Source organism: Balaenoptera ricei, chromosome 6 (genome assembly GCF_028023285.1).
Source record: "Balaenoptera ricei isolate mBalRic1 chromosome 6, mBalRic1.hap2, whole genome shotgun sequence".
Lineage (NCBI taxonomy): Eukaryota > Metazoa > Chordata > Mammalia > Artiodactyla > Balaenopteridae > Balaenoptera > Balaenoptera ricei.
In genome coordinates, this window is record NC_082644.1 from 86,596,853 (window position 1) to 86,604,860 (window position 8,008).

The 8,008-nt window shown below is 41.4% G+C and overlaps 1 long non-coding RNA gene across 2 annotated transcripts; it reads right to left on the reverse strand.

The window, feature by feature from the left end:
• Positions 1–1,935: 1,935 nt before the first annotated feature.
• On the reverse strand, positions 1,936–8,001 carry LOC132367182 (uncharacterized). Of its 2 annotated transcripts, none has more exons than XR_009503718.1 (2): positions 7,953–8,001; positions 1,936–1,977 (listed from the first exon to the last, which is right to left on the reverse strand). It is a non-coding gene; the product is annotated as an uncharacterized LOC132367182 (long non-coding RNA). The 2 variants fall into 2 exon arrangements; XR_009503717.1 differs by lacking the exon at positions 7,953–8,001 and adding an exon at positions 7,710–7,921.
• Between the last annotated feature and the right edge of the window lie 7 nt (positions 8,002–8,008).

Below are 8,008 nucleotides of genomic sequence, written 5' to 3' on the forward strand. Positions count from 1 at the left end.
TGCTGTGCTGGCTAGGACTTCCAGTACAATGTTGAATAGGAATGATGAGTGGGAACATCTTTGACTTATCCCTGATCCTAGGGGGAGAGCATTCAGTCTTTCACCATTAAATAGGTTTTTCATAGATGTCCTTTATCAGGCTGAGGAAGTTCTGCTCCATTCCTAGTTTGCTGAGATTTTATAATATATATATTATACATATATATTATATATATATAATATATATATTATATATATATAATTTATTAAAATGTTTTTACTAGCTATAGGAATATTCAGTTCTATTTCTCCTCGTGTTATTTTTTTTTTAATTAATTAATTAATTTATTTATGGCTGTGTTGGGTCTTCATTTCTGTTTGAAGGCTTTCTCTAGTTGTGGCAAGCGGGGGCCACACTTCATCACGGTGCACGGGCCTCTCACTATCACGGCCTCTCTTGTTGCGGAGCACAGGCTCCAGACGCGCAGGCTCAGTAGTTGTGGCTCACGGGCCCAGTTGCTCCGCGGCATGTGGGATCTTCCCAGACCAGGGCTCGAACCCGTGTCTCCTGCATTGGCAGGCAGATTCTCAACCACTGCGCCACCAGGGAAGCCCTCGTGTTATTTTTAAGTTGTATTTTCTAGGAATTTCTCTATTTCATTTACATTTTCAAATTTATTAACATACAATTGTCTGTATATACTTTTATGATCTTTATAATCTCTTTAGATTCTTCAGTGATCCTATTTTTATTCCTGATTTTGAATTTTTTAAAAACTTTTATCAGTCTCACATAGGTGCCTTTATGACTTTGGATAGTCAGTAGTTTCTTAGATATTACCAAAAACATAAATGACCATCATAAAAATTAAAAACTTTTGTGCCTCAAAGGACACCATCAAGAAAGTGAAAAGACACAAATGGAAAAAATATTTGAAAAGCACATATATGACAAGGAACTTGTATTAGAATATATAAGGAAGTCTTACAACTCAGTAATAAAAGGGAAAAAAAGCAATTTAAAGATGGGCAAAGGATCTGAATACATTTCCTCAAAGAAGATACACACATAGCTAACATGCACATGAAAAGATGCTCAATATCATTAGCCATCAGTGAAATGCAAATCACAACCACAATGAGATGCCACTTCATACCCACTAGGATGGTTATAATAATTTTTTTTTTTTTTAATTTTTGGCTGTGTTGGGTCTTTGTTGCTGTGCGCAGGCTTTCTGTAGTTGTAGCAAGCGGGGGGGCTACTCTTTGTTGCAGTGCGCGGGCTTCTCATTGCAGTGGCTTCTCTTGTTGTGGAGCACGGGCTGTAGAGCACACGGGCTTCAGTAGATGCGGCACGTGGGCTCAGTAGTTGTGGCTCACAGGCTTAGATGCTCCGCAGTATGTGGGATCTTCCTGGACCAGGGCTTGAACCTGTGTCCCCTGCATTGGCAGGCGGATTCTTAACCAGTGCGCCACCAGGGAAGCCTAGGTTATAATAATTTTTTTAAAAAACAGATATGAAATATTAGTGAGAATGTGGAAAAACTGGAACCCTCAAACAATGTTGGTAGGAATGTAAAATAGTACAACCACTTTGGAAAACAGTCTGGCAATTTCTCAAATGATTAAACATGCAGTTACCATATGACCCAGTAACATATATACTGGGTATACATACCCATTAATTTCATTCCTAGGTATGCATACTCAAGATAAATAAAAACGTATATGCACACAAAAACTTGTACGTGAATGTTCATAGCGGTATCATACATAATAGTTAAAAAGTTGAAATAACCCAAATGCTTGACTCATAAATAAATAAATGTAGAATATCCATATAGTGGAATATTATTAAGCCATAAAAAGGAATGAAGTACTCACACATGGTACAACATGGATGAACCTTGAAAACATTATGCTAAATGAAAGAAGCCAGTCACAAAAGACCACATGTTGTATAATTCCATTTTTATGAAATGTCCACAATAGGCAACTCTACAGAGACAGAAAATAGAAAATTAGTTGTTGCCTAGAGCTGGGGGATTTGAGAGTACTGAGAAGTAGAGACTGAAAGTACAAAGTTTCTTTTGGGGGTAATAAAAAGGTTCTAAAATTGATAGTGGTGATAGATGCACAATTCTGTGACTATACTAAAAGCCACTGAATTGTATACTTTAAATGGGTGAATTGTATGGTATGTGAATTTTACCTCAATAAAGTTATTAAAAAGATACCATGCCTCTGTCTCGGTCATTCTTTCTTTCTTGGATTGCTCACTCTGGAGGATGTCAACTTCTGTGTCATGAGCAAGCTTTTGGAGAGGCCCATGTGGCAAGGAACTGAGACTTCCTGACAACAGCCATGTGAGACAACCTCATGGGAGATGCCCCTCAGATTCCTGACTCTCAAAAACTATGTGAAGGGGTGGGATGGGGAGGGTGGGAGGGAGGGAGATGCAAGAGGGAAGAGATATGGGAACATATTGTATATGTATAACTGATTCACTTTGTTATAAAGCAGAAGCTAACACACCATTGTAAGGCAATTATACTTCAATAAAGATGTAAAAAAAAAAAAAAAAAAACTATGTGAAATAATAAATGTTTGTTATTTTAAGGTACTAAATTCTAATTACACAACAATAGATAATACAAGCCCATCAAGATTTTTAAGACATGATGTTCTAATAAAATTTTACTTTTTCTATTTAGTAATATTTAGTAATTATAAAATTTTCTGGTATATTTTGTTGCTTTGGTTAAATGTATACTACTAATAATGATGTCAATGCAAAACAAAATTTTAACATTCAGAGCCTTATTATGGTCATAGGATATTTTAAACAGTTAATTATATTACATATTTTTGTTACCAAGAAGTATGATAGGGGCAAGTGTTGGAATGGTAGTATGTGTTCATGGAGCAAAAGTAAGAATCTGAAATTTAATATTAATGAAAAGCTTTATCATATTTTAATGGATTATGGTATCAAATCACTATGGTATTTAGATGCTACCAGATACATTTAAAAGAGCAATGCAATGATTTTATTTGAAAGGATCACTATTACAAGATTTGAGAAATTATATCCCTTGCAACTAATTAAGTTATGAAAAAAATTAGATGTCAATTTAAAAACGCACAAGAGGCATGTAGATTTTAACAGTTCCTTTAGGGAGCGTTTCTTTTTTTTTCTTTTTATCTTGCTTGGAGTTCATGGTGATTCTCTTAAATCTGTGGTTTGATTTCCTTTACCAATTTTGGGAAATTCTTAGCCATTTTCTCTTCCAACATTGCTCCATTCTTTCTCTATTCTCCTTGCTAAAATTTTTTTTAAATTAATTAATTAATTTTTGGCTGTGTTGGGTCTTCATTGCTGCGTGTGGGCTTTCTCTAGTTGTGGTGAGCGGGGGGCTACTCTTTGTTGTGGTGCGTAGGATTCTCATTGTGGTGGCTTCTCTTGTTGTGGAGCATGGGCTCTAGGCGTGCAGGCTTCAGTGGGTGTGGCATGCGGGCTCAGTAGTTGTGGCTCACAGGCTCTAGAGCGCAGGCTCAGTAGTTGTGGCGTACAGGCTTTGTTGCTCCGCGGCATGTGGGATCTTCCCGGATGAGGGCTCAAACCCGTGTCCCCTGCGTTGGCAGGCAGATTCTTAACCACTGAGCCACCAGGGAAGTCCTCTCCTTGCTAAAATTACATTATAAAACCTGTCCCTCATATCCCATGTTTTTTATGCTCTTTTCTGTGGTTTTCATCCTTTTGATTCTGTTTCAGCTTGGATATTTTTCTGCTCTGTCTTCTGGTTCACTAATTCTCTTTTCAGCTATGTCTAATCCACTATTAAACCTATCCATTGAACTCTTAATATCAAATACTGTAAATTTTAGTTTTCAAAATTTTAAACTGCTGAAATTCTCATTATTTTAATTCCTTGAAGTCTTTAATCATAGCTAGTTTAAAGTCTAGGTCTGGTAACTCCATTATCTGAATCCTCTGGAATTTCTATCATATGCCTGTCCTTGAAAATATTTCTGAACATGTTTTGTCTTTTCATGCTTATTTATTTTTGGATGAAATTTTTTTCTGTTAGAGAGAATTTACTCTTGCTTTTGGCAGGCAGCTCTAAGGTAAGGGCACTAGAAAGCCTGGATCACTTTAATTCAATCAAGGCCTTTTCCCCCTTTATTCCTAGTAGGTAGCCCTTTGGGGTCCCAACAAAAAGCCTGGTACATTTATCAGGGCCCCTTCTTCTTGGTAGGCCCTCAACTATTTTCTTCTCCCAGCCTTGTTTATTGAAAACGCTACTCAGCTTCTCAGCCTCTGCTTTTACAACTAACAGTCTCCTTGAGGGGAAAAATGGCTCCAAATGTTAGGCTCACTTTTCTTGGCTTCCCTCCCCTTCTAGAACTTTGGCCCACAATTCCTCACTGCTTTGGTAGTCCTCTGATGCCTTCAAAGATTTTTAAAACTTTTTGCCCAGATCTTCTAGTTGTTTTCAGCAGAACAGTTGGCCCAAAACAACTTGCCCACCATTGCTGGAATTAGATCTTCCTCTCTCCTGAACTTCAGACTTAGATTTCCAATATCCTGTGGAATGTCTCCTGAATATCCCACAGGTCCCTCGTGCTCAGTATGTCCACACTGAACTCTTCATTTGTCTCATCTCCTCCCATTCCACACAACCGGCTTTTCCTGTTGTGGCTATTTCTGTTCGTGGTTTCACAAGCTATAAAAGTTATCTGTGAATCTCCTCTCTCTCTCTGTGCCTCCTCTCTCTGCTATTACTTACCAAGTATTATACTATGTATATTACCTCCATTATTTTCCTTCCACCTGAGCCCACTGCTCTGTTTCCTAGAATATCATACTTGGCCCCCTGCATCTCCCTCCTGAACCACTGCAGCAGTCTTTCCTAACTGTCCTCCCTGCTTTCAGAACCCTCTGCCATGCTAACTGCCTGAGCTGCCAGAAGATTCTTCCAGAACAGGGTTCTGACCAAGTCATTGGCCAGGTAATGTCCATCAAAGGCTCCCCACAGCTTCTTCAAATTTAGTAATAATCCTCACCTGGGCTCTCAAGTCCTCCATGATTTGACTCCAACACACTTTCTTCAGCTGTATCCATTTACTTTCCTGATCTTCCATCACGTAGCCAAATCACTTCCCAGAGCACAGCCTGCCTTTCTTCCTCTCCCTCATATATATCTCACAACCCTTCTCCTTTGAGATCCATCTCAAATGCCACTCCATTCCAGCAACAAATATTTATTGAACACCTGCTATGTGCCAGGTATAATGCTAGACCCTAAGAATACAAAGATAAGTAAGGCATACATGGCCCCTGCCCTCACCTAAAGGTCTAGTGGGAGAGATAGACACTGCACTTATCTCCCATATGAAACTTTTCTAGGACTTCTCAACCAAATGTGACTCGCCTCCCTTCGATCCTTTCAGTTCTTTGCTTGCTCACCACTGCCCTCTCCACACCCCTACCATATCACCATCTGCACCTATCTTAGAGTAATTTGTATGCATTTCTTACCACCCTTCTTCTGGATCAGATACTTTTTGGCTTTAGAGAGTGGGGTCTGAGTCTTAACCCCTCAACCAAGACCCATCAGACGTCACTGTGTGGCCCTTGGTCCGGCTCTGGCAGAGTGCTGAGGAAAGATCCTGCACAGTCCAATCTCTGCCTCTCCCTAGAACCAAGGGTTCTTCCCAGCTGTGTCACCCAGTACTTCCCTCTCCCCATCTCTCCCACTCCAGGCCAGGAGCTCCCCTCCTTGTGTATACTTCTAACTACCTTCTGGATATCACCTAAATCTTCTTCTCTGTCTCTTGGCAATTACTGGAACTCCCCCAGAGAGCATAAATTAGTGGCTTTGGTGATTTCAGGTATGATTTATGATCTCATCCTTTCCCCCTGCAACTCTCCCAGTCCCTACATCTTGTGGTAGGTAGGGACTTCCCATCAGTGCTCCCTGGATCATCCAACTCCACATCACTGCCCTGCCCAGACCTTCATCATGCCATTCCTCAACTTCTTTCCCACAGCCTCTGTTCCCATCCATCCTGCACACAGGGATCAGATTAACCACCTAAGCAGCACTTTGATCAAAGCATTCCTTTTTCTGGAACCTTCCATAATTTCCTATTGCTAATAAGCCTCCTTAGCATGGACTGCATTCAAGACCCCAGCATATGTCTCCAGATTTACCTTCAATTGTTCCTCTACTTAACCCCTTCAGGCCCAGCCAAACTGATTTACTCTCTGTCCCCCAAACATGCCAAGCTATGAAACCTTGCACAACTGTAACATTAGGCCACCAGGAGTAACTCTTCTAAACCTTACCCAAATATCATAACTGAACTCCAAGCCACCTCCCCTGTGAAGTCATCCCTAAACACCGCAGCTGATTTCCTCAATTTTGAGTGAATAAACACTTGCTGATTTTGCATGATGAGAGGTGGTGCCCCCTCTAGCAAGTGACTCTCAGGACAGCTTCCCCAGAGTTACGCACTTGCCCCCGAGAGAATGCTGTCTGTCCCTCAGCTACTACTGCTGTGAGCAACCAAAAGTTGTCTTCCTTGGGCCCTCTCAGGGTAGTCCCTGTCCCTTATCCTCCTAACAGGGGCAGGATATATTGTTTCAAAGAGAAGAGGAATGTGAAACTACTTCATGCATTGTTGCCAATTTCTGTTAGGGATGAGCCCATTTATGTTAGGGATGAGCATTAAAACAAAAAGAGGGGGGAAACCGAGTCAGGTGCAGGCCCTAATATTTTAAATTTGTTAAATGATTTTCTTCAAAACTTTCCTACACTTCATACTTTAAACGACTTTAAAGGTAAATACATGCTTTAAGGAAGCAATTACCCTTTTGTGTCAACAAAGATTAGTGTATATTTTTAGGAACCACTTTCTTGTCCCTTGCTGACTATTTCTGGAGGCAACTTTGACCTCTGGCTGGTTCTTTTGGTTTGTTTCTGTTTTCGACTTTTTAGAGTAGTGGTGTTGAAGGAGAAAGGTCCTTCTTTTGGCCAGTGGATAAGCCCCTCCTCAATATGAGCACGAGAAACTGGAATCACTGGATTATCCTCCCTAGGGTGTAGACAAAATTAACTAGCCATGTTATTAACATGTCCCTGATTTAAAAGAAATACTGACAGCACTGTTTTCTAAGCAAGTTCCTGCTGTCCTTAGGTGGGAAGGGTGTGCACATATAAGATGTTGTGGCTAGTACCATTCGGGATTGCCCAGGAGACCTGGGTTTCCTCTTGTCCACTGACTCCCTGTGGGACTGACCCCTCATGGGGGCCTCAGCTTCCCTACGAACCCGATGATCCTTAAGGAATTTTTCAGTCCTAGAAACTTCTGTCTAGCTCTGAAAAGAGTACTGGCTGCAAAAGGGCTTTGTATAAGGGGATATATTCGCCTTTTTATAACAATACTATAGGGGAGAAACGTCAGAGTGGATTTGAATTGATTACATTTAAGTCAGGCGGCTCTAGGGGAGAAAACAACCCAGACTGGGACAATGGGTTAACAAATAAAAATTTTTTTAGAAAGCCAGTACACAGCCGTAAAAGGAGTCAGTTTTCCCAGTAATCCTGGGAGGGACATAGTGCAGGATTCTTGTTCCCATTTTACAACTGAGGAAACTGAGATTCAGAAAGCCTAAGTGGCTTGACTCTTCTGCAATCAGCCAATCATCGCCGCCCTAACTTCACCTCACTTCCCGGTTCAGCACGAGAGTCCTCTGTGAGGTGGCGGTCCCGGGTCTGTCCAGCCCCAAAGGCGGGTCAGGCAAAGCTGCTTTAAGTCACGCACCACTTCCGCCTGCCGGGGGCCGGCCGGGCTCAGCACCCTCCACGCAGGTGCTTCCCGAGTCACGAGCCTCACTCGGGGGTCCAACCCTCCTCCGGCTGATTGGTTAGCTCTTGAACCACTTCTGTCCTCTGATTGGTTATTACCTTTTCGGCTCTCCAACACCGCCTAGACCGACCGGATATTGGGGCAGGGTTTCCGC